We start from the raw sequence: 22,572 nt of genomic DNA on the forward strand, positions 1-22,572 counted from the left end.
GCTACGGTGGCTGCACATCGCTCCAGTGAAAAATCTCGCCATCCGCGTAAATACGTTCCTTATACCAAGAGAACTGACTTCATACCATGTGAAGAAGCTCCCGAAGCTCATGCGCCGTCTGGCTGTGTGGCATTGACAGAATGTCCCACAGTCATCCCTGCAACTGGACTGTGCTCCGAGACTAGGCCTAGGGCCTCCGGTGACGCGCTGGCGGGGGTAACTCCGCCGGTGTCGCTCGTCGCGACGGCTTCAGCGGCACCTCTTCTGACAACTGAGCCTGGGTCCCAGCTCCTGGTTCCTGCTCCCGGTCCATCAGCGGCAGCGCACATCCCGCCTTCTCCAAATGTTTCTCAGCCCGTGAGCGATCTGCCCTCTGGGCGGAACACGGCGATGGCTACCCAGCCTCCACTTTTGGACGGGGCCTCAACCGCGCTGCGTGAGGAGGAGAGCTCTCCAATGGACATGACTTCAGCACCTGCACCCGTGACTCCGGCTTCTCGCGGTTCTCAAAAGCGTCCATCAGGGGACACTGCACAGGATTCATCTTCGGCCAACAACAGCTCACAAGGCAAGCGTTCCTGCCTAGCAAATGCCAGCCACGTTGTATCGACGCCTGGATCGCCATCGTATAAAGTGGCCATTAAAGCTCTGGCAAACACAAGCCTCACAGACATCCCGAACAGGATCCTTCAGGCAAACCTGGACGCTTGTCTTGGAACCAAAGGTTTTCGTGGCTTCACGGCTAGAACGAAATCCAATACCATCGCTGTGTGGCTCCCGACTCTGGCTGCTGTCGAGCGTCTGCAAACGCTCAAGTGTATATCGATTACAAGCGAGATTTCGGTGCCTGTCCAGGTGTACCTTGTAGAAGGTTCGGACCTACAACGGTGTGTTGTGTACAACGTCGACGTCGCCGAAGACCAGGCAACCCTACAGCGTGAGCTATACTGCCCTTCGCACCGTGTTATCCAAGCGCGGTATATGGGCAAAGGGCGCTCCTGTATCGTCACACTGCAAGGCCCACCAACTCCTCCAGAACGCCTTTACTATTATGGCTGTATTCTGCGACCTCGGCCATACAAACCGAGCGCTGTCTACTGCTACAGGTGCTTCAGATCTGGCCACATGCGCCGATCATGCCCTTTTACAACTCAAGATCAGGCTACGCCACAAGGCACACCGTCTTACCGTTGCGGACTTTGCAAGACCGACGACCATGAGATCACCTCTCCAACCTGCCCAACAAAACAAAAGGCAACTGAAAAGGCTCGGCGTAGGATACATAAACTCGTGCCTCCACCTGAAAATGCAGCCCCGATACAGACATCCAACAGGTTTGCGGCCCTCCAGTGGGATGACGACGACTGGCCAGAGCTTTCTGAGTCCAATCCGCCTGCAGCCTCTGTTCAACTGTCTTACAGAGATAAAGTGCGCAAGGATCGCCGTCGCCTTCAGGCTACAAACAATACCAGCATGCTGGAGCCACTGCCTGAGGACATGGCAGCAGTTGACGACCAAATCGCACGCCTTTTAGCCGAGGTTTCTAAGCTACGACAGCGCCGTGAGCTGCTTGCTCGTCGAAGACCAACAGCGGAATCCAACCCCGCGCCACTGAGTGCTGCCGCACCGTCGACTACGTCCAGCCCTCACGCATTGTTTGCTGACTCTACCAGGTCTTCTGCTGCACTGCGGGATAATTCTACAACATCCCTCCTCCGATTTATGGTAACCCAGTTATCTAACCTGACATCCGTTCTTTTACAACGCTTGGACGCTTAATCGAAAATGGCGAGTACACGTTGTTGCGGCGTGCTCCAGTGGAACTGCAGAGGCCTCTCCACAAAGGTGGGAGAGCTCAAATATCGACTTCGCATGAACAAGCTCCAGGTGTGGGCCCTGCTACTGCAGGAGACCAATGCCTTGCCATCCATTCCGGGCTTTAATGGATACATGTCTCCATCAATGACCGACCGTCGTGTGCACACTGCAGCCCCTCCAGGAAAGGCGGCGGTATATGTCGATACGCGCTTTCCTCAAGTTCGCCTCTCCCTAGAAAAATGGTGCACCTCATATCAGGAGGTAGTTGCAGTGGCCGTGAAGTTTCCCAAGACAACTGTTGTGGTCGTGTCATGCTATGTAAGGCCCGCCGGTGGAGCTTCCTCCCGCATTAATCTGGGGTGGTTATTAACTCTGCGACGACAACACCCAGGGTGCCCTATTTTAGTCGGTGGTGACTTTAACGCCCCTCACCCAGACTGGGGATACCCCGCTTCTAGCCCCCGTGGTAGGCGTGTGCGGGACGCCTTCGCGGATGCGTTGCTTGTATTACTCAACCATCCCGATTCAGCAACGCGGGCTGTGCACCATGCTCGCAGTCCAACGTATGCTCCGGACCTTACGTGGTGGTCCGGTCCCGGCACTCCCTCGTGGCACCTGGAGCCTGACTGCTGGGGTAGTGACCACCACCCTATCATCATCGGTCTTCATCCGTTACGAGCCCGCCGATTACGCCGTAGGTGTTCTGTGGTCAATTGGGACACCTTTCGCACCACGCTCGAAGATCTCTCTGTGCAGTCATCTACACTACGTATGGACTGCATACAAACTGCGCTCAACAAGGCTACAACTGTCACCTGGACAGACGTCAATCGTCCGGCGCCGGATGTGGGTCTGCTTAACTTGTGGGCTGCCCGCCGACAAGCGGAGATGGCAGCTTCCCGAGACTCGACTTCTGCACAAGCACGCACAAGGCTGAATTACCTTACTGCCAAGGCTCGCAGATATGAACGTGATCTATCGCGAAGGCAGTGGCATGCGTGGTGTGACCAGTTTTCAACACAGTCATCGAATGCTTCTTTATGGCGAACATTTCGCGCTATGGAACGTGGTTCTCGTCGTCCTGACGCAGCGGCCACAGCATGCTTCGCTGCTAACTTAGCTCCGGATGATTTCGCAAGAGAAGCAGCGCGGAAGTTTTTTCCGAAGTATGACGTGTTGCCTCCAAGGACCGCAGGAGCCTCCTTGGCTGCCATTCCAGCATATGTCGACAGGCTTCCATCTACAGCCGACGCCGAGGGTATCGCAAGCCCATTTTCCATGCCCGAGTTGCTTGCAGCAATAGATGAGGCCCGTCGGAAGACTGCACCCGGCCCGGACTCCATTCCGTACGAGGTGTACAAGAACATGAGTTCCGCTCTACTGCCTCAACTCCTCGCCACCATCAACAAGGTATGGATAGAAGGCGTCGTACCAGAAACTTGGAAATCGGCTATTGTGATCCCCATCCCAAAGCCAGGGAAGCCGCCGACAGACCTTGGTAATTTCCGGCCTATATCACTTACGCCCACTTTGTGCAAGCTTACTGAAAAGATGCTTGCCACACGCCTGTCGTGGTGGCTTGAGCACCACGGTTTCTATCATCCCGCCCAAATCGGCTTTCGAACGTCTATAGGTACAGAAGATGGATTGGCTGTCTTGGCGTCATCAGTTCTAGCATCAACACGCAGCCACAATGTGCGTACCGTACTGGCCATGGACGTTGAAAAGGCGTACGACAATATCAGTCATGCTGCTATCCTGGAATCACTTGACATGCTGCATTTCCCCGTTAGAGTGCGCAATTTTGTAAAATCCTTTCTGGAAGACCGACACTTTGCCATACGCCTCAGTGGTGAGGCCGTCGGATCCTTTGTGCCTCTTCGCGGCGTGCCCCAGGGATCGGTACTATCGCCAACATTATTTAATATTACTTTTATCCCCCTTGCTTGGCGCTTACATGAAGTGACTGATATTAAGTTTTTATTGTACGCTGATGACATCACTGTGTGGAGCACCCACCACGACCTGTTGACTCAAGCCTCCGCCCTACAGTCAGCCCTAGATATAACGTCGACTTATGCCTCTTCAATTGGTCTTCAGCTTTCAGTGAGCAAAACTACGTATGTGTCTGTTGCCAACCGCTGGGGACGCCGTAAACTCGCTGCGACACCAATTCGTCTCCATCTATCCGGAACTCCACTTCAAGAAAGTTCGATAGTCAAAATATTGGGCTTGACGATTCACGAGTCAGGAACAGGGACTGCTTGGCTTTCTCGAGCTAAAAAGCAAGCGATTCAGGCGTTAGGTCTGATTAGACGAATTGCTCCTAAAACAGGCGGCGCCCGCTCTCATGTTGCAAGGCAGTTGGTGCGGGCGGTTGTGCAACCGCGCCTCGTGTACCAAGCCCAATTCCAGCATTTGACGAGGGCTCAGTGGGATCGCCTTGAAGCCGTAAATCGAGAGGCAATGAGGGTCATCACTTGCCTTCCCCGCATAACCCCGATCGTGGCGCTCCAAGAACATGCGCAGCTGAATACTCTAGATGAGCTGGTGCAGCAAAGACGTGATGCTCGCCGGCTTAAGTCTAACCTTACACACGCAACGTGTGCACTCAGGGCGTATGCTTCCTCGCACTCCATTCGACAGCCGCCTCCGCCAGTTCTCCCTCCCTGGCATTTTGTGCAGCTAAGCGATAATAAACCAACAGATCTACGCCGGCCATCATCTACCCTCGCGGCGGCGTCGTTTCGCGAACGAATTACACAAGAAGACGCCCATCTGCCGCATGGCTCCATCGTTTTATACGTTGACGCAGGCATCCAGGCTTGCGAAACCACTACTGCAATTTACTGCCCTTGCAAGCCTGCCCTCAACAAAACGTCTAGGTTTCGCTTCCCAGAACCTCCTTCCTCCTTCTGTGTGGAGATGCTTGCCGTTCAAGAGGCACTATGCTCAGTGGCCGCCGTTCCCCTACTACCTACGGCTCGCATTGTCATCCGCACCGACGCTCTTCAAGTCATACGCCTACTACGACGCGTCAGTCGCACCCCAGGCATTTGCCAGGACATCCATCGTCTCGCGGCACGCATCCCGCAGCCAGTCCGAATACAATGGGTCCCACGAGACCTCCTGAGTTCGCAAAGCCGTGCAGATTCTGCGACCCACCTTGTGACCCCAACTTCGTCTTCGCCTCGAGTCCTAACACTGGATGACACCACCCTCCTTTTAACAAAAAAGGAACACCTCCGGCGCCGCACACGTGCTCTAATCCCTCCGTGTGCGGTAACCCTCCCCCGTGGTCTTACCCGTGCAGAGGAGGTTGCGCTTCGGAGGATCCGGGTCGGGGTTGCCCTAACTCCAGCCGTTACACGAAAGTGGCCGCAATTTGAAGGTGTATTTCCCCGCCCCGGGTGTCCAGTCTGCAAGAACAGAAATCTTGAGGCCGACATTCACCACCTGCTGTGGGTTTGCCCGGCGCTGAAGCCTACAAGAATTCGGCACCTGGCGGCAGCGGGTCTTTCGCCTGAGAACAGTGCGTCATACACCGCTTGGACACAAGGACCTCATCATCGTTCACTGCTCGATTTCATTAGATCAGCGAACCTTTACTCATTCATTTAGGCATCCTCATTTATCATTACATGCCGTTTTATGCCCTGAGGCAATAAACATCGCATTAAAAAAAAAAAAAAAAAAAAAAAAAAAAAAAAAAACTACTTCTTCTTCTCCGCAGTAAACACTTCGAACGGCGACCCGTTCTTCGTCTTCTTCGCCTGCCTGCCGCAGTTCTTCCCCCGAATTCCCTTCAGCTTAGTGCGATGCGTACTCCAGTGCCACAGCCTTTAAAAAATCCTGCCGTACAAGCACTACCCTACTAAAAAATTACGGTTCATTCTCGTTTTCGTTTTTTTTTTTTTTTTGCTACAAAGCTGCGGAGTAAGTTGCCATTAAATGTTACTTCAGATATGTCCTTTCGTTCATGCAAAAAAACGATCAGAACACTCGAAACTTAGTAGAATAACGAACAGTATACAAAACTGTACGTTTCTGTTTTTTGCTGTTCTAGAACATTTTTGCTCTCTATCGTGCTCTTTTTTTTTCATTAAGGATCACCGCTGACGTACTACCTCCATTTAATTTAAGACAGCTCCTACAGCTCCAGTGATGAGTTCCGCGGTCCTTCCTTTGTAAAACAAAAAAATAGCATCCAAAACCATTGACTACATAATAATACATTTCTAATTCTTATTTTTATACCTTATTTCACATTGTCTGAGTTATAAAGCAGTTTCGGCAAACTGTTTACTACCCGTTAAATCCTTTATTTGTTCTGAGAAGCGGCAGCCAGTTCGCTTTCTTGTGTACAAGCTGCGATGGTTTAGAAAAGCCGCGCAGTTTAACAAAGCGTTTCGGACAACCACTCCATAAAATACGCACGACATCCGCCCCGGGAGAAGACGGCATTAACAATAAGACACTCAGAAACCTATACGACGCCTTCCATCACAGCCCTCACGGACTTTGCGAACGAGTGTTGGAGGGAGGGAAAACTCCCAGCGTCTTGGAAACATGAAATCGTTAAATTTACCCCAAAACGGGGCAAAAACTCGCGCTCGAATACCGCTGATCTATTTCGTTTACTTCTAGGATAGGAAAAATGATAGAGCATGTCATACCAGACAGACGCCGCAATTCTAAAAGCAGCCATTTATTTATTTATTTATTTACCCTAAGGGCCCTTTCTTGCATTATTTGGGGGGGGAATACAATTCAAAACTGGTTATATATGCACACAAGTAAAAACGCACTTATAAGATAACCATAGAAATATAGAAAAAAAATGTAGGGAGAAATATACAATAGATATATATTTTTGAATGATTACATGGTGTTGAAGATGGGGCTTCTATCCCACCGCTGCCACCAGTGTTGGGAACGGGCCTACACAAGCCCACCGCTGGAACCAGTGTTAGAGACGGAGGGGTCCTGGAGATGACTAACTCGTTTAGCCTCGCAGGTACCGGCTCCGAATGACGATGTCGGACTGCGTTATCGAGGAAACTGTACAGGAGGGTTTATTCTACATATTTACAGATGAGAATCGAATGCAATGCAATGCGAATGCTATGCGAATCCCCCGATCACAAACAACGTCCCGTTAAATACGGTCTGCGTTCCCCAAATCCCTGACTAGGGAACTTAGGTCGAATAACGTTGTCCAATCGGATGGGCCATTGATGACGCTGGCGGTACCACCCCCGGCACGGGGCGGTGCTGAAGCTCTCTCGCTCTCTCACAGCTTGGGGGATGAGAAGGGGAAGACAGTCATCAAACACAGATGCGTCACCTTGACCACTGCCGCAAGTGTTCTGTGCGTTGCCTCCGTGGGAAAGCAGAATCCCGCAGTCTCCTCGCAGGTGGTTTAACCTTCTCGAACTCCCCCGCCGGATGGCCGAAGCACGAGACCCCTTCGACACAGCGTCTTTCAATTAGCAGCCTCGCTCAGCGTGACCTTGCGTAGCATCATCCAGTCCGGTGACCCGAAGGTCGACTCGGCCAACGTATACCGCTGCTTCCGCCGTGCTGCTGTGCAAGCTCTCGCCGCATCTTTGCCCAACGACGACACTCGTTTGACAGTAATTTCTCCCAGGCCCGTGGGAGACAGCTTCCTTCGATCGGTTCGGAGGTTCGGTGATTTGGAGTGCAACAGCCCCGGCCGTCGTCGTCTATGCTTCTGCCGCCGGCGCCAGGCCTCGTCATATCCCTTGCTTTGCGATGAGTCACACCCGGCTCCAGGACCACGTTGTCCACTCTTAACAGCTCGTCCGCGGCCCGAAAAATCTCGAATGGCCAGCGTTCACGACCGCTGGGCAGGAAGAGATGAGGCCGGAGTCGAGTGGAAGGGCCGGTTTCCAGAAATGGCATCCAAGCTCGAACATTCAACAAAGAATGGCATCAGTGGACTGTTCCACGAGACAGGGCACTGACCCACAAGCAAGCGCTCGGAATTTGCCAAAGACCCACCAGGCTTCCCACAATGACAACAAATGTTTACTAAAACATTACTGAATTTTGGCGTAATTTTGGTGCCAAGAAAGCGCAATATATCCCCTTTGAAATCGCCAAAGACGGACTGCTTGGACCAAGGTTAAAAACAATAACCCACACACAGTAGGTGGTCCTACCAAGTACTCCTGTCTACAACAATCGGCTGAATCCATCAGCATTTCCGTGCGGTTTTCCGTTCCTGAAACGCATCGAGAAATTCTGTTTTTAGACAGCAGGACTCCGTCTAAGCAAGCGACCATTTTTGGGGGGACAAAACTGTCATAATCATGTTTGAGACGATGGTCAGTCTCAAATATGAACTTTGCGCCGTTCAAGTAGCTCTGGTAACCCGACAACATCTGTGCTGCCTAAACCAAACACGCGCTTTTTGTCTAAAGCGCTTAACGCTTCTCTACATGTCAGCCTGCGGCTGACGTACAGAACATGGTGCTCTTCGTGGTCGTCGCCAACGTGACTTAAAATAACACGTAGTCCTCCATCACTGGCGTAACACTGAACTTAACTCTTCACCATAGTAAGTGGTCCGAAGCAAAGGTCGGGACACGCGCGCAACCTTTCGGCTCCTTCAAGAGTTTTCTCTTAGGTCATCTCAGTGTACGTCAGTGAGGCTCCCTTTCGTCAAGGGATCAACGCTCCGTCTACGCGACTCTAAGCGTAGTTCTACTCGAGCTGCACTCCTGTGAGTGCCGTTATCTCTTGGTAGCATGGGAAATCGACATCTGCGATTTCTAACTCAGTGACGCCCTAGCCTTGTTAACTCAGTGACGCCATAGCCCTCGTCTAAGGTAAGGAAAAAAAACAGTAACCTCCGATCAACTCTTTTTAACTCACAAAGTAGCCTTTCCCTTCCTGATTTCATAAACACACACGGAAAAAAAAAAGAATAAAAAAACGAAACAGCTACTTCGAGTCGCCACGCGGGGGGGAAAGCTGACTCCCCGCCGCCGAGTTGAAAGGATTAGTCTTTCAGACGTGCCCGCCGGGGTCGCGCTTTGACTGATTGTACTGCGGTCAACTCGTGACAAAAGGCTGCAGAAAAAAACGATCCCCGACTCTCACTGTCGTTTCCGCGCCCCCTCGAGGCTCTACGAAAACCTTGGTCGTGCCTACAATGTCGATAACCGACTCTGGCTCTGGACGACGAGCAGTGACCAGCGCGAGAAGGTACCTCTTTCTCTCGCCCCAAGCAGGAAGCTCGGCTACCCATTCGCCATGCGCGCTTCCTAGAATGCGGTGCCAAATGTGAAGGACGATTCCTTTTCAAGTGCGCCCGCCGAACACGCCTGCATGTGTCGTCTCGGTTGTTCGACGCCTGCGTTCGCATGCGCTGAGTGCCGCGCAACCTTGCGGTTTCTGATCTCTTGGGCCGCTTTGCCTTTTTCCTAACTGGCTTTTTGTCCGGACGGCGCGGTCTAGTCTTTCTTGCAGGCCGATGCCCCTTTATGCACTTCGCGCCAGTTTTGCTTGGAAGACGCGCTCTTCCCTTTTCATTACTGCCGTCAGCCTTCGAACGAGCTGCACGCGTCGCGAGATCATCAACTGCAGCTGCAAGTTTACGAGGCGCAACGCGGGAAGGCTTCGCCTTTCCTTCCACCGCATTTCTTTTTTTCGCACCTGTCCGCGCAACCGAATTTAGGGCTTTGAATTTGATTCGTTTTTTCTTGGTTCTTGCCCTTGTTCTTTTTCTGCGCCTAGACTGTGTCGCGTGCGTCTCCTGATGACAACTAGCTATCTCTAGTTTTTCCGTCGCACCTCGGAAATTTTCACGAAATTCCAAACTGGCCTCTGTGCCTTCGCAGCAGAGTGCCAGCTCCACGCAGCTGACAGACGGACAGAAAACTGCCCCTGAGATCCCTGGCTCATTCCTTAGGGAGTTGTCCTCTACCGCGTGCCTGTCGCTTTGCGCTCTATTCTCTGCATTGCTGCGCTCAGCTACAACTGAGCCCGCCTGGCTGTCGCTCTGTGCGTCATGCTCTACATCGCAGTGCTGAGCCACTACTGAGCCCGCTTGCCTGTCGCTGTGTGCGTCTTTGTCTATATTGCAGTGCTCAGCTACAACTGAGCCCGCCTGGCTGTCGCTCTGCGCGCCATTCTCTCTATTGCAGTGCTCAGCTACAACTGAGCCCGCTTGGCTGTCGCTCTGCGCGCCATTCTCTCTACTGCAGTGCTCAGCTACAACTGAGCCCGCCTGGCTGTCGCTCTGCGCGCCATTCTCTCTACTGCAGTGCTCAGCTACAACTGAGCCCGCCTGGCTGTCGCTCTGCGCGCCATTCTCTCTACTGCAGTGCTCAGCTACAACTGAGCCCGCCTGGCTGTCCTTTTGCTCGGCAGCCTCGCCTTCTGCTTGCGCCAGCATTGCCAAGGTAGCCTCTCCGGAGCCTTTGTCACTGAAGCCACTGTGACATCCCAACTCGCTCTTACCGCGGTTGTTACTCTCAAAGGGGGTTTCCGCTGTTTCTACCTCGAAACCTTTTCCGATATTAAAATCTCCCTTTTCGCGGTCCTGCCGGTTTGACGCCTGTATCGATTCTACTGAAAGTGTCGCGCTCGCAACTGTCCCGACAAAGTTGTCCGTTGCCACTCCTACCTCACCTGGAGGAGAATCCTCGCACTCGTGTCGTTGAGACGCTATCTCGGAATGCTCTTTCTTAGCATTACGTCCAACTACACTGGACACGGTCTCGGATTCTGCGGCATTCCTTGGACTACCGCACCGGTTGAACGCGTTCTCTGCCACTTCCCTCGTGGTGTCGCGATTTACCAACGCGGCTACGGTCACAGACTTTTCGGGTCTTATCTGCGGACCTATTTCATAAGCATCGCTTGCTCTTTCAGGACTTCCGGCTCTCACACTACCGCCCTTTCTTCGTATTTCGTTTTCAAGCTGTATACGCTTTAGTTTCCTTATTTCATCTTCAACCTTCCACTTTTGCCGTTGCCGTTCCCGTTCCTTCTCTTTTTCGCACTCTCGATCAGCTTCCTCCTTACGTGCTTTTTCCCACTCCCGATCGGCTTTCTCTTTAGCCTCCTGGTCGGATTTTACTTTGCGGGTTTTTTCCCCTAGTACCAAATTCCACGTATCTACCAGCAACTGATCGTTATGCTTGACTTGTTTAAGAATGAATTCGCCCAATTCAATTTTGGTTAGTTTGCTAGGCACTTCAACCGACAGTTCCTCGCATATCAACAGCAAGTCCGACTTGTACAACCTCATTAGGTCCATGACAACGCTTTCTCCGCTCTGGCTCTGCTAACACAACAATGCCTTGAGAATAACCCCTCTCAAACGACAAAGCCCTGATTCCCAGTGAAGATTATTCTCTGAATCTTAAAGCCTGGCGAATCCCATAGCAAAACCAAAACGCTCACCCGTGGAGAAAGCACGATGTCGCACGGTCCATCCCAGCTGCTGCCAACCAGTGTTGAAGATGGGGCTTCTATCCCACCGCTGCCACCAGTGTTGGGAACGGGCCTACACAAGCCCACCGCTGGAACCAGTGTTAGAGACGGAGGGGTCCTGGAGATGACTAACTCGTTTAGCCTCGCAGGTACCGGCTCCGAATGACGATGTCGGACTGCGTTATCGAGGAAACTGTACAGGAGGGTTTATTCTACATATTTACAGATGAGAATCGAATGCAATGCAATGCGAATGCTATGCGAATCCCCCGATCACAAACAACGTCCCGTTAAATACGGTCTGCGTTCCCCAAATCCCTGACTAGGGAACTTAGGTCGAATAACGTTGTCCAATCGGATGGGCCATTGATGACGCTGGCGGTACCACCCCCGGCACGGGGCGGTGCTGAAGCTCTCTCGCTCTCTCACAGCTTGGGGGATGAGAAGGGGAAGACAGTCATCAAACACAGATGCGTCACCTTGACCACTGCCGCAAGTGTTCTGTGCGTTGCCTCCGTGGGAAAGCAGAATCCCGCAGTCTCCTCGCAGGTGGTTTAACCTTCTCGAACTCCCCCGCCGGATGGCCGAAGCACGAGACCCCTTCGACACAGCGTCTTTCAATTAGCAGCCTCGCTCAGCGTGACCTTGCGTAGCATCATCCAGTCCGGTGACCCGAAGGTCGACTCGGCCAACGTATACCGCTGCTTCCGCCGTGCTGCTGTGCAAGCTCTCGCCGCATCTTTGCCCAACGACGACACTCGTTTGACAGTAATTTCTCCCAGGCCCGTGGGAGACAGCTTCCTTCGATCGGTTCGGAGGTTCGGTGATTTGGAGTGCAACAGCCCCGGCCGTCGTCGTCTATGCTTCTGCCGCCGGCGCCAGGCCTCGTCATATCCCTTGCTTTGCGATGAGTCACACCCGGCTCCAGGACCACGTTGTCCACTCTTAACAATGGCTATAACAGAATTAGCTATAAGCACGCGCAATACCGGGCAGGGAGTGCAATAAAGCAATGAATACCGCCCAGTACATGAAGGGAAAAAAAGAAGATAAGTAATCTAAAACAATCAATAACATGAAATCAATCGAAACAGCCTAACATAAGATATCTTCTAAAGCCTTGAGGAAAGATGCATGATTAGATACGGAGGCGACGTCTGCAGGCAATCTGTTCCGTTGTGAGACCCCAGTAAAAGAGTTGAATATTTGAACAAATTTGTGCGCGCGAATATGGGTGTTAGCGTGCGTAGAATAGCGTGCGCAGAATGCTCTGTTTCTGCACACTATTGCAAACTATATGCCATCGTTTCGCGAACATCTTAATATTACGATATCGCGGACCGCGAAATAATGACTGAATAGTATTGAGATGATGCAATGTAGCTTATTCCGCATGTATGCAACCCTTTTCACTTGGCCCTCGGAACTAAGGGGCTACTCACATACGAGATAACTTTTTATTAATTTCTAGCGGTTTAGCATTTCTACCCACAGAATATTGTGGGAAAGCAGGTTTTTTGCAGCTGGACACCAATGCCCCGTACTTGAAAGCGCGCCTGAAAGCGCGTTTACTTTCCTTTCTTGACTTACGCACAGATGGAAGATGACGACGACGACGACGTGCAATGTGCAGCGCGAGGGATTGTTTCAGTTGAACACAAGGCGTGATCGGCTGCGACGATAGCATAGTAGAGAAAACTATGCTATGCTTAGTTTGCTGTACTATACATAACAATGTAGAATGAATACCATGAAAGAAAAAAAGCAGCATAATGCTCTCGTGCAGTGGCCAGCGAAGCTGATCTGTTTGCGCCGCCGCTAGCTGGTACGAAACCCCGTCGCAGAAATTGTTTTTTTTCCACGTCGGCCAACGTCACCCTTATTCAAAGTCCCATTCATTTCTCGCCATTTCCCGCTTCACGTGACTGACTTAAATGGTTTCGCCACACACCGTCATTTTCGAGGTTACGAGACCAACGGTGCTTTCTCACTAAAACCGAGCGGGTGAATCCTCCTACTCTTCTGTTCTTTCTGTGTTTACCAAACCAATTTCTTTCAAGAGTTATTGTGATTTGAGCGCCTTACTTGTGTGGTAAGAATCTCCTTGCACACACTGCGCACTTTACTTCTCGAGCTGCTGCGGCCGTGCATGGCGGGCCGGTCCTGGGCGTAGAGTTATAAAGCAGTGGGCCGGGCCAGGACTTGAAACCGCGGGCCTAGGCCGTATCAGGCTTTGAGACTGGGACTCGGGCCTACGAATTAGGCCCGTAGAGTGTTCTACATCTGCTACCAAATTCCACCAATTGGAAGGGCAGTCCCGGGAAAAGAAGCTCCGAGACTCTGATCGACGACTTGGGGAGCATCAGATTCCAGACCTTCTGGAAGGGGGCTAAGTCTGGATCCCACACCTGAAGCAGAATGGGAACGCTCAGGTGCCCGCAAAGGAGCCCAAATCCTGCATAGTTGACAACGAGACGGCAGCTTGCGGTGCAGTCGGCTCAATATTGTTCCTTTTCCGGGGTCTGACAGGTAGGCAAGAGTAATCGGTGAACGCTGGCACAGCCTCAGCACTCCGAGAACTCAAAGCTCCTCCAGAATAAGTCGCTTGTACAACGGGCACAGCCTACAGTCATGTTTCACACCACCGTATACCAAGAGCGGATGTTGCGTCATACCGCCGACGCAACATCAACGGTGAGACGCTGCAGTCATATTTATTCATTTATTAGTACCTCAAAGGCCCCACTGAAGGGGTATTACATGAGGGAGTGGAATATTCAGTGGTGCAATTCTTCGATGGACAATCTGAATGACGATGTGTCGATCTGATCCACGATGGCGTCGGGCAGGTCATTCCAGTCTCTTGCTGTATGAACGAAGAATGACTGATGCGCAGAAGTGCGGGCAGGGGGAGGATAGACGGCCTTCCCGTGGTTTGTGAGATTGGAGATGCGATGTGCGAAGTTGATAATGAAGTTATGAAATGAATGATAATAGAACTTATGAAACAGACACAGTTTGGACATTTTTCGGCGGTTCGCTAAGGTTGTGATATGAGCATGGCGTTTTAGTTGACTTACAATTGCATGATAAGAATAGGCTGAGAAAATGAAACGAGCTGAGCGGTTTTGTACAGGTTCAAGAGCAGTGTACAGGTTATTTTAATGAGCGTCCCAGATCGGGCATGCACATTCTAATTTAGAACGAATAAATGTTAAATGAGCAAGGGATTCCACTGAAGGGGGTGCTAGTCAGAGGGTTCGTTGAAAGTAACCAACGACGCGATTTGTCTCCTTAGTAACCTGAGATATATGAAAAGACCAATTTAGATCACGTGTCAAATGGATGCCTAAATACTTGCCAGTTGATACTAAAGTCATTTCTGCGTTCCCGATTATATATACCTTGAGGATTGTTGTGGTGTTGGTGGAATGATAGCAGAGGCGTTTTTTTTTCACGTTTAAGGACATTAGCCATGTATTGCACCAGGTTTGTACGTGCTGAATGTCAGACTGAAGAATCAAAATGTCAACGCTGTTAGTTACAGGCCGGTAGATAACGCAATCATCAGCGAACATGCGAATTTTAGAACGTATGTTGGCAGGCAAATCATTAATATGCATGAGAAAAAGAAGGGCCCCAAGACGGGCCAGGGTACCTGGATACCCCAGACATAACAGAGGAACAAGATGAACATTTATTAGCAAGAACAGCTGCATATCCAATAAGAAACAGGTTTGTTAAGATTGAGACGTGAAAGTTTCAGGAATAGTCGTTTGTGAGCAACTTTGGCAAAAGCTTTTTCAAAATCGAGGAAGAGGACGTCAATAGGAATATTAAGGTCAGTGCTAGAGCTGAGCTCGTTAATAAAAAGGGCTAACTGTGTTTCGCAAGAAAAACCTTTTAGGAAGCCTTTTAGCTAGCTAGGGTGGCAAAAGTTGGACAGTAGGAATTTTATAACTAGAGAGAAAATTATTTGTTCCGTTAGTTTAGAAATGATACATGTGATAGATATTGGTCCATAATTATGGCGAGAAGATGAAAGCCCTTTTTTGGGGTCTGGGATGACCTTGCCGATTTTCCAGTCATGTGGTATGATGGCTGATGAGAAGGATTGCTGAAAGATATGACATAAATACCAGCGCAAACCAGTAAGACACACGACGAAGAACGAGGACACACAAGCGCTGACTTCCAACTGACGTTTTATGGGTGAAAAATGCGCTTAAATACTGATTTCAAACAACAAAAAGAAAATATCTTTGCTTTTCACTGCTTCAAGAAGAGCAACTCCGCATCTGACAAGGCGATTGAAGGCGCGCTGACACAATTATCTTGCAGCCCGGCTATCTCAGCAGCCTCTTTGATCTACCGCACTATCTGGTCCGAGTGCCTGCTGATTACCGAACAGCTGGCGTAGTCCGGGGTGCATCATCAAAGTCCGAACTACAGGGAAAGAAGAGCAGTGCACTCCGGACTTGACCAGTTGCTCGATAATCAGCAGGCACTCGGACCAGATAGTGCGGGAGATCAAGGAGGCTGCTGAGATAGCCGGGCTGCAAGATAATTGTGTCAGTGTGCCTTCAATTGCCCTGTCAGATGCGAAGTTGCTCTACTTGAAGAAGTGGCAAGCAACGATATTTTCTTTTTGTTGTTTGAAATCAGTATTTAAGCACATTTTTCACCCATAAAACGTCAGTTGGAAGTCAGCGCTTGTGTGTCTTTGTTCTTCGTCGTGTGTCTTGCTGGCTTGTGCTGATGTTAACATGTTATGGATCACCAACTAGCCCGCACTCTTACCCTACTGAAAGATATGAGGCAGTATGGCGCTAGTTGCATGCTTTGTATTTTTTAACACTTTAGTACCAATTCAGTCAAAACCAGCTGAGGAAGTTCATTTCAAAGAGTCGATTATTTTGACAACACCATCAGATTTGAAGCTCAAGTCCTGCATAGGTGGGAAGTTAAAGGAAGGGAAATCGGGTAATTCGTTATTCGGTTCGTGAGTGAAAACTGAGCTGAATGATAGTCAAAAATTCCGCAACGTCATGATCTTCAATTGGATTATTATCATCTTCACACAGTGTTACATTTCTGGTGGGGTTAGGATTGATACATTTCCAGAATTGACGCGGGTTTGTGCGAATCATGTCGGGTAGAGCAGAAGAAAAAAATTTGTTTAGTTTTGTATACTTGGAGGTTATAGGATCTTTCTGCTCCGTAATAATTTTGCCGCGTGTTGGGGTTTTTCGATTTTTTTGGCGGTTCGAAAAAGTCTTTTCTTTTTGTTAATGATGTGTTTTAATACGGAATTGAACCAAGGTGATTCATGGCGTTCAGTTACGGTGATGGTTGGTATAAATTTTTCAATTAGAGCGTGCATTTTGTTTCTGACCAGTAGCCAATTAGTTTCAGGACTGCGGTCATTAAAAATCGGTTAGAAACCAGGTTCGGAACGCATCAAGTTCACTGTTGATGCTTTCATAGTCTCCTTTGTGAGAAAGTCTGATTGTTTTAGTTATTTTTTGGGGGTGCGGAAAGTGGTTGAGGAACGTGGCGTGTAATATTGAGTGGTGACTGATTCCCGGCAGATTCAAGAGTGATATCAAGTTTTCTGTATGTGACGTTGGTATCAGATCTAATATGTTAGATGATTGAGCATTCTGTCTTGTTGGGCTAGTGATCAGTTCGGTCAGACCAAAAGTATGGGAAGAATTCATGCAATCGCGCGCACAGGAATTAGTCGTGTAAGACGGGTTCCGCCAATTAATTTCAGGAAAGTTGAAGTCACCTAAGACAAGCGTGAGGCAGTTCAGAAGTTGTCTTATGAGGGGCGTTGTGGAAGGAAGGAATGAACGAAGCATCCCTGCCTGGAGCACGATAGCAAGCGCAGATTACTGTCGACGGAAATGAGGATTTAGAACAGATGAATAATATTTCGATGGCAGTGTCAATAGGCATTATACAGAATTTCAGGCTGCGGTGCGTTGCTGTTAAAACGCCACCGCCTCGTTTACTTATGCGGTCGCGACGGAAGACATCACATTTGCGGAATGCGGTCTGCACTTCGCTATCCGTTATGTTTTCATTTAACCACGTTTCTGTTAGTGCGACTACATTGCTTTCTGTGCTGTTGATTAGGCTAGATATCCCATCGCATTTAGGCAGGAGGCTTCTAATGTTAGTACAAAGGACTGAAAGCGAGTTGAGAGTGCTTTTTTGGGTGTGCTTGGAAGATAGCTATGGAGTTCGAGGTAAAACTGATTGCCATGCGCGATCGAATGTGTACGTGATGCTTTCAGTTACCATACTGTCATGTCCGAGGGTAATCTTTTTTGTTGTTGACTTTTAGCGTAATCTATGAGGTTTTTAGGGGCAATACGAGTGTGACGGGAGTAGTCTTCAGAAACTCTGTGATTAGTAGTGATTAGTAATCAGATGTAGGAGGTAGCCACATCCTGTCGCTGCACGCTAGTGCGAATGTGTTGCGAGGCTCGATCCGGAGTGTCTCGTGACTAGGGCTTGTGCTAGTGCTCGACCGCCTTGCTGGGCTGACTAAAAACCTCTCTCAACTGAGACCGTGCCTCATGCTAATTCCGTCAAAAGGCGAGGCGCGGGGTCGAAAACAAGACGCACTCAAATGCCTCTCGTCAAAACCTCCTGCCATGAGTGGATGGCGCGGCATCCTGCACCCCTGCGCAATAACGCCCGCGGCGACGAGGTACATCAATCGCGTTAAGGGAGGGCAATGGATGCAGCCATCCACTTATTGTAACACTCCCAAAACACACACGCAATCGTCATGCACTCATGCGCGTCAAAAACATTCAAAGCAGATTCAGCAATTCTTTCACGACATTGCAGGCCAACTAGTTCTGGTGATCCGAATGCCATGGCTATTATAAGCCAGGTGCAACATTCCTCACTGAATGGTCAGAATTGAGTGGCGCCATGCATGACGTCATGACAAAGCGCACTGCTGACTGGTCAGAATAGAGTGGAGTCATTCACGGGAGTGATAACAACGCGCCACGCTGACTGGACCGAACACAACGGTATCACTCGCGACTGCCGGACTTCTCCCTCTTTCTTCCTCCAACTCTCTCCCTCACCGAGCGTCACGCATCACGCCGGTCTTCTACGGATGCACATGGATCGATGGGAACTCAACTGTGCAGGACGCGAGGTCGCACGCGGGACGCACTATCGGCTGTTAAGCACGTCTACCTAACAGCCGGCAACTCCCCACCTCCATGGCCAATGACTGCTTACTGCACCCGGCTATAGCCTGTATGGCTTGCAGACAGCTCTTATGACCTTTACATACCTGTATGCTTGTCAGGCTGTTCCTATAGTAACCTGTACCGGCCTGTTAGAGCGTTTATGGCACCTGTAAACACCCGTATATATCTGTTAAAACCCATGCGAGTTTTGTCGATACTGTATACTTCGACTCAGCAAAGGCACCCCTACCTAGAGTTTCTAAACACTACAACCCGCATGAGCGTATCCTGCCACTCCAGCAGTCACTGAGATTTGCACTACTCATGGGTAAACGTCCGACCAATATTTGATTGACTAATCTGATCTGATTGATTTATTTTCTATTTAAATAAAATGGTGGAAACTGAGGCTAAAGCTGCATAAAGCAGCTTGAAAGGCCCTCACTCCCAGTACAATAGCAGCAGCCGAGGAAACACATGCACAGTTTCTTATAACGCTTAACGGATAAATGAGTCTCCTTAATAAGTTAAACAACCTGATAAATTCAACAAAAACCTAATAAATTAAACAACTGATCGCACTCACATTGGAAAATATCGGTACATGATTCTGTGGGTGTTCCACAAGCATGTTCAACAAACAACGCATACATACAGAAACCTTTCAAAAAAATTCAAAAAATAATTCAATGAAATTGTGTATGTTGATCGCAAGAGTTTATAGGGAAGCGCACCTGAAGTTTGCTCCCACTGCACCAGCGCCACTTCTGCCCTGCCGGTCATTTTGGCGTTGCTGTCCGGGCACGTCGCTGGCGGAGCGCATTGAGCCAGCAGCCTGTCGGCTGGTACGCGCGTGCTGCTCGCGCAGCTGGCACTCTCTCTTTCATTGTGAGCACGTGCCGTCCTGCTCGCGGGCGCACAAAAGTGGTGTTGCCGCTCGCCGCGACGTTCTAAGAGTGGAGAAACTGGTTGTGTGTGCGACTGTCACAATAGTTCTCTGAACATCAACGGCCAAGGAATGCCCGTGTAATTCTACAGATTTACTGGTGATGTTCTACATTCTTGGGGAAAAAAAAAAATTTAATATTGGAAAATTGTAACGTACAGTAACGGAAATATTGAAGGTAATATGGTCCACCCTTTCTGTATGCAGCAAAATCTTAAATATTTTTTCATCGCTCGTATCGAGCAGTTGACGATAGGAAAAACGTTAATACGAAAAAAAAAATGCAAGCCTATCGATGGGAGATTGCTATAGTCAAATCTTCAAGTATATGAAAAAAAAATGCGGTCATACATTTTTTACTATTCAAAAATGTTTTTGTCAGGAATTGTTGCGTATGAAATGGATGAGAACGAGAAACGGCAGGCCTCGATAACTGCTATGGGCAGGGTGAAGTAAGCTTTTTCCTGTTACTAGACACGTTTGGTATGTCGCACGCGTAATATTATTTCTGCGCAGTTTTTGCTGTAATTCACTAAGCATGCAGTGTTTAGTAAAGCTCGCGCTAACGAAACTCATTTTTTTTTTGCCGTTTCTTATTTTGGAGACTGACTGCAGCTAGCGGCATTATGCAGACGCGTGTGAGGCAAGGTCAGTGATCGCCTGAATGTTCCGACTTGTGACGCCGGGCTCAATTTTCGAAGTTGCTTTACATGTAAAAAATTTCAAAAAATAAAAATAATCAAAATGTTTGCTTGCACATGAATGAGCGTTTGCATATGAGCGATGGCTCTGCAAATAATTGTTTTAGGGATGCGCGTGCGCTGTAATCGGAATTAAAATAAATATACGAACCGCTTATCTCCGTTGTAGCGATTGACAAACTAGAGCATTTTTTCTCTTAGCCGTATATAGCAAGCAGCTGGTAGGCGCATTTCGTGCGTGTTTTCGTTTTTCTCCTCAGCCTCGCGTGTCGCCTTAAGGCCACTTTATTTTAAGTTAAAATAAAAATTATTTCCATCATTATTCATCGAAACACGTAACAAAATCCTTATTATTTGGCCAACAAACCTGCATGCACCGAAGTGCTCAGTCACCCAACGAAATTAAGCATCTTGCGAAGATGGCCGCGCCAAAAAAAAATGGTATTTACCTCGAATTCCACGTCTTAAATGATCTCGTCATTTACTTGCGATACACATTTCGCCGTTACGGTACCGGCTTTTTCGTCAACCATCTGCTTCACGTAGTGGGCCTGATCCACTAGCAGTTCTTTTTTCAAGTTCGCAGCGAAAAAAAAAATTCACTGTCCACTATTTCTTTTAACCTACATCTCAGAGCGCACTGCCGCGACCGAAAGAAATGCGAACAGTGCCTAGGCTCTCCGCTGTTGGAATTTATTTTCGTCACGCTTATACTTGGCTCGCAACACAAATACGCTAGTGACATCCGTGATACAATAATGTACCACTCTAGCGTCTTTTTGTTACTACTGAGATAAAAACGCATTGAAGATAAATTCCGACTGCGCAGCGCGTGGGCGCCGTGCTGTTCACATTTTTTTCTAGCGCCCCTGTACATTTTGCTAATCCTCTGAAGCTCGCCAGCGTTCAAGCACGAGGGAAAAAGCTCGGGACTGCACAAAGAGATTTGCAGGCTGGCCAACACGTGCAAAGTACATGCAGAACTGGCTTTTTTTCAGGGGAAAGCGCGCTGCTCGCGCAGCTACTCAATGGGAGGGGTGACCGGTTTGCCCGGACAAAAATACGGAGTCGGTCGGAGAGGGCGCTTTTCACTGGCGTCCGCAGCGCCCCCCTGCGAAGCTGCGGTCCCCTATAGTTATGTTTCTCAAAGTCGGTTAATGAGAGATTACAGATGTTTATGCCTTGTGCGAGGTATGAATTCAGTAGCGTCGGAAGTTTATTACAGAGCATGTGATGTCCATAGTTAGTTCGAGAAATAGGAACATTATAGATTTCTGGAGAGCGAGTGATGTACGCTGGAACGTTTTCATGCAGATTTGCAATTTATCTTAGAGTTGTGCTTTTTCCTTAAAAGTCTCAACAGTTCCTTAAATGCATTATCACAAAACTAGCCCGTCCGCATTACGTAGTTTGAAGGCGCCGGTTTTCAGCACAGTCATCACTGTTATGCAGTTATGCGTACAGCATGGAAGCTTCCTGGCTCAGCAATCAGAGCTTCATTTTTTACTTTTCTTCGTATTATACAGAGCAGTTATAAAGAGCAGAGCAGTAAGTAAGATTAGTACGTGCTCGAATTGCGTTAACTACGCCAGGCTTTCTCAAAGTTTGCCGGTAGTAGCTCAAGCGCCAGCCAAAGGGAATTGACAGAGCTGAGAGCTCGAGTTAAGTAGAAGGAAACTGCATGCCATATTTGCTATTAAAGATATCCTGGTCCGGCCGCACAAGAAGAGCTATAGCAAAAGTACTCGTCACTCTCTAAAGCTGTACTTCCAGCGCGCGCCAACCACTACAGTGCTACCGATCAGCCACGTGGTAGCTGTGACTATGCTCGTGGTTGTTCAGAAATTTTTGACAAGTCTGTAAAGCTGCTACTTTTCTGTTAATTTCCCTTGTTAATTCTGCTTGCAAAGCATTCCCGCTGCGCCCCTGCGAACGTTAGAACGGTATGACCTGAAAAGGCAATTATAAGCCGCTAGCCATGTCTCCAAAGGTTATTATATACATCTTTAATAAAACACAAAAAGAACGGTCTCTCAGTTGAACGCCAAAAAATGTAAAACAAGATTTTTGCTTCAGTGTTCCGAACTTTCAGTCTGCGCCCCCAAGCTAGAAATATATTCGGTTTCCTCACAGGTGCGCGAGCAAGAGTTCCCAGATCTAGGTAGAGGCTGCCGCCGAGGTCACCTCGGTTGGCTTAGGCGATGCCTCTCTACGACCATCAGGTGTCCGCTCAGTTTAAGCCTTCCCTGATGACGAAGCAACGACGAAGTCTCCATAAGACACGGCGATTGCTGCGTCTCCTGTTTCTCGACCGATGATTCCTTCTGACATCTTCGCCGCGAGCACGTCTAGGTCTTCGGTCGACTGAACGGTGCTGTCGCCGGCCGTCCAGTCCTTCGGCGGCTTCTTGCAACCA

Source organism: Amblyomma mixtum, chromosome 2, assembly GCF_055824585.1.
Source record: "Amblyomma mixtum isolate Tamu chromosome 2, ASM5582458v1, whole genome shotgun sequence".
NCBI classification, from domain to species: Eukaryota; Metazoa; Arthropoda; class Arachnida; order Ixodida; family Ixodidae; genus Amblyomma; species Amblyomma mixtum.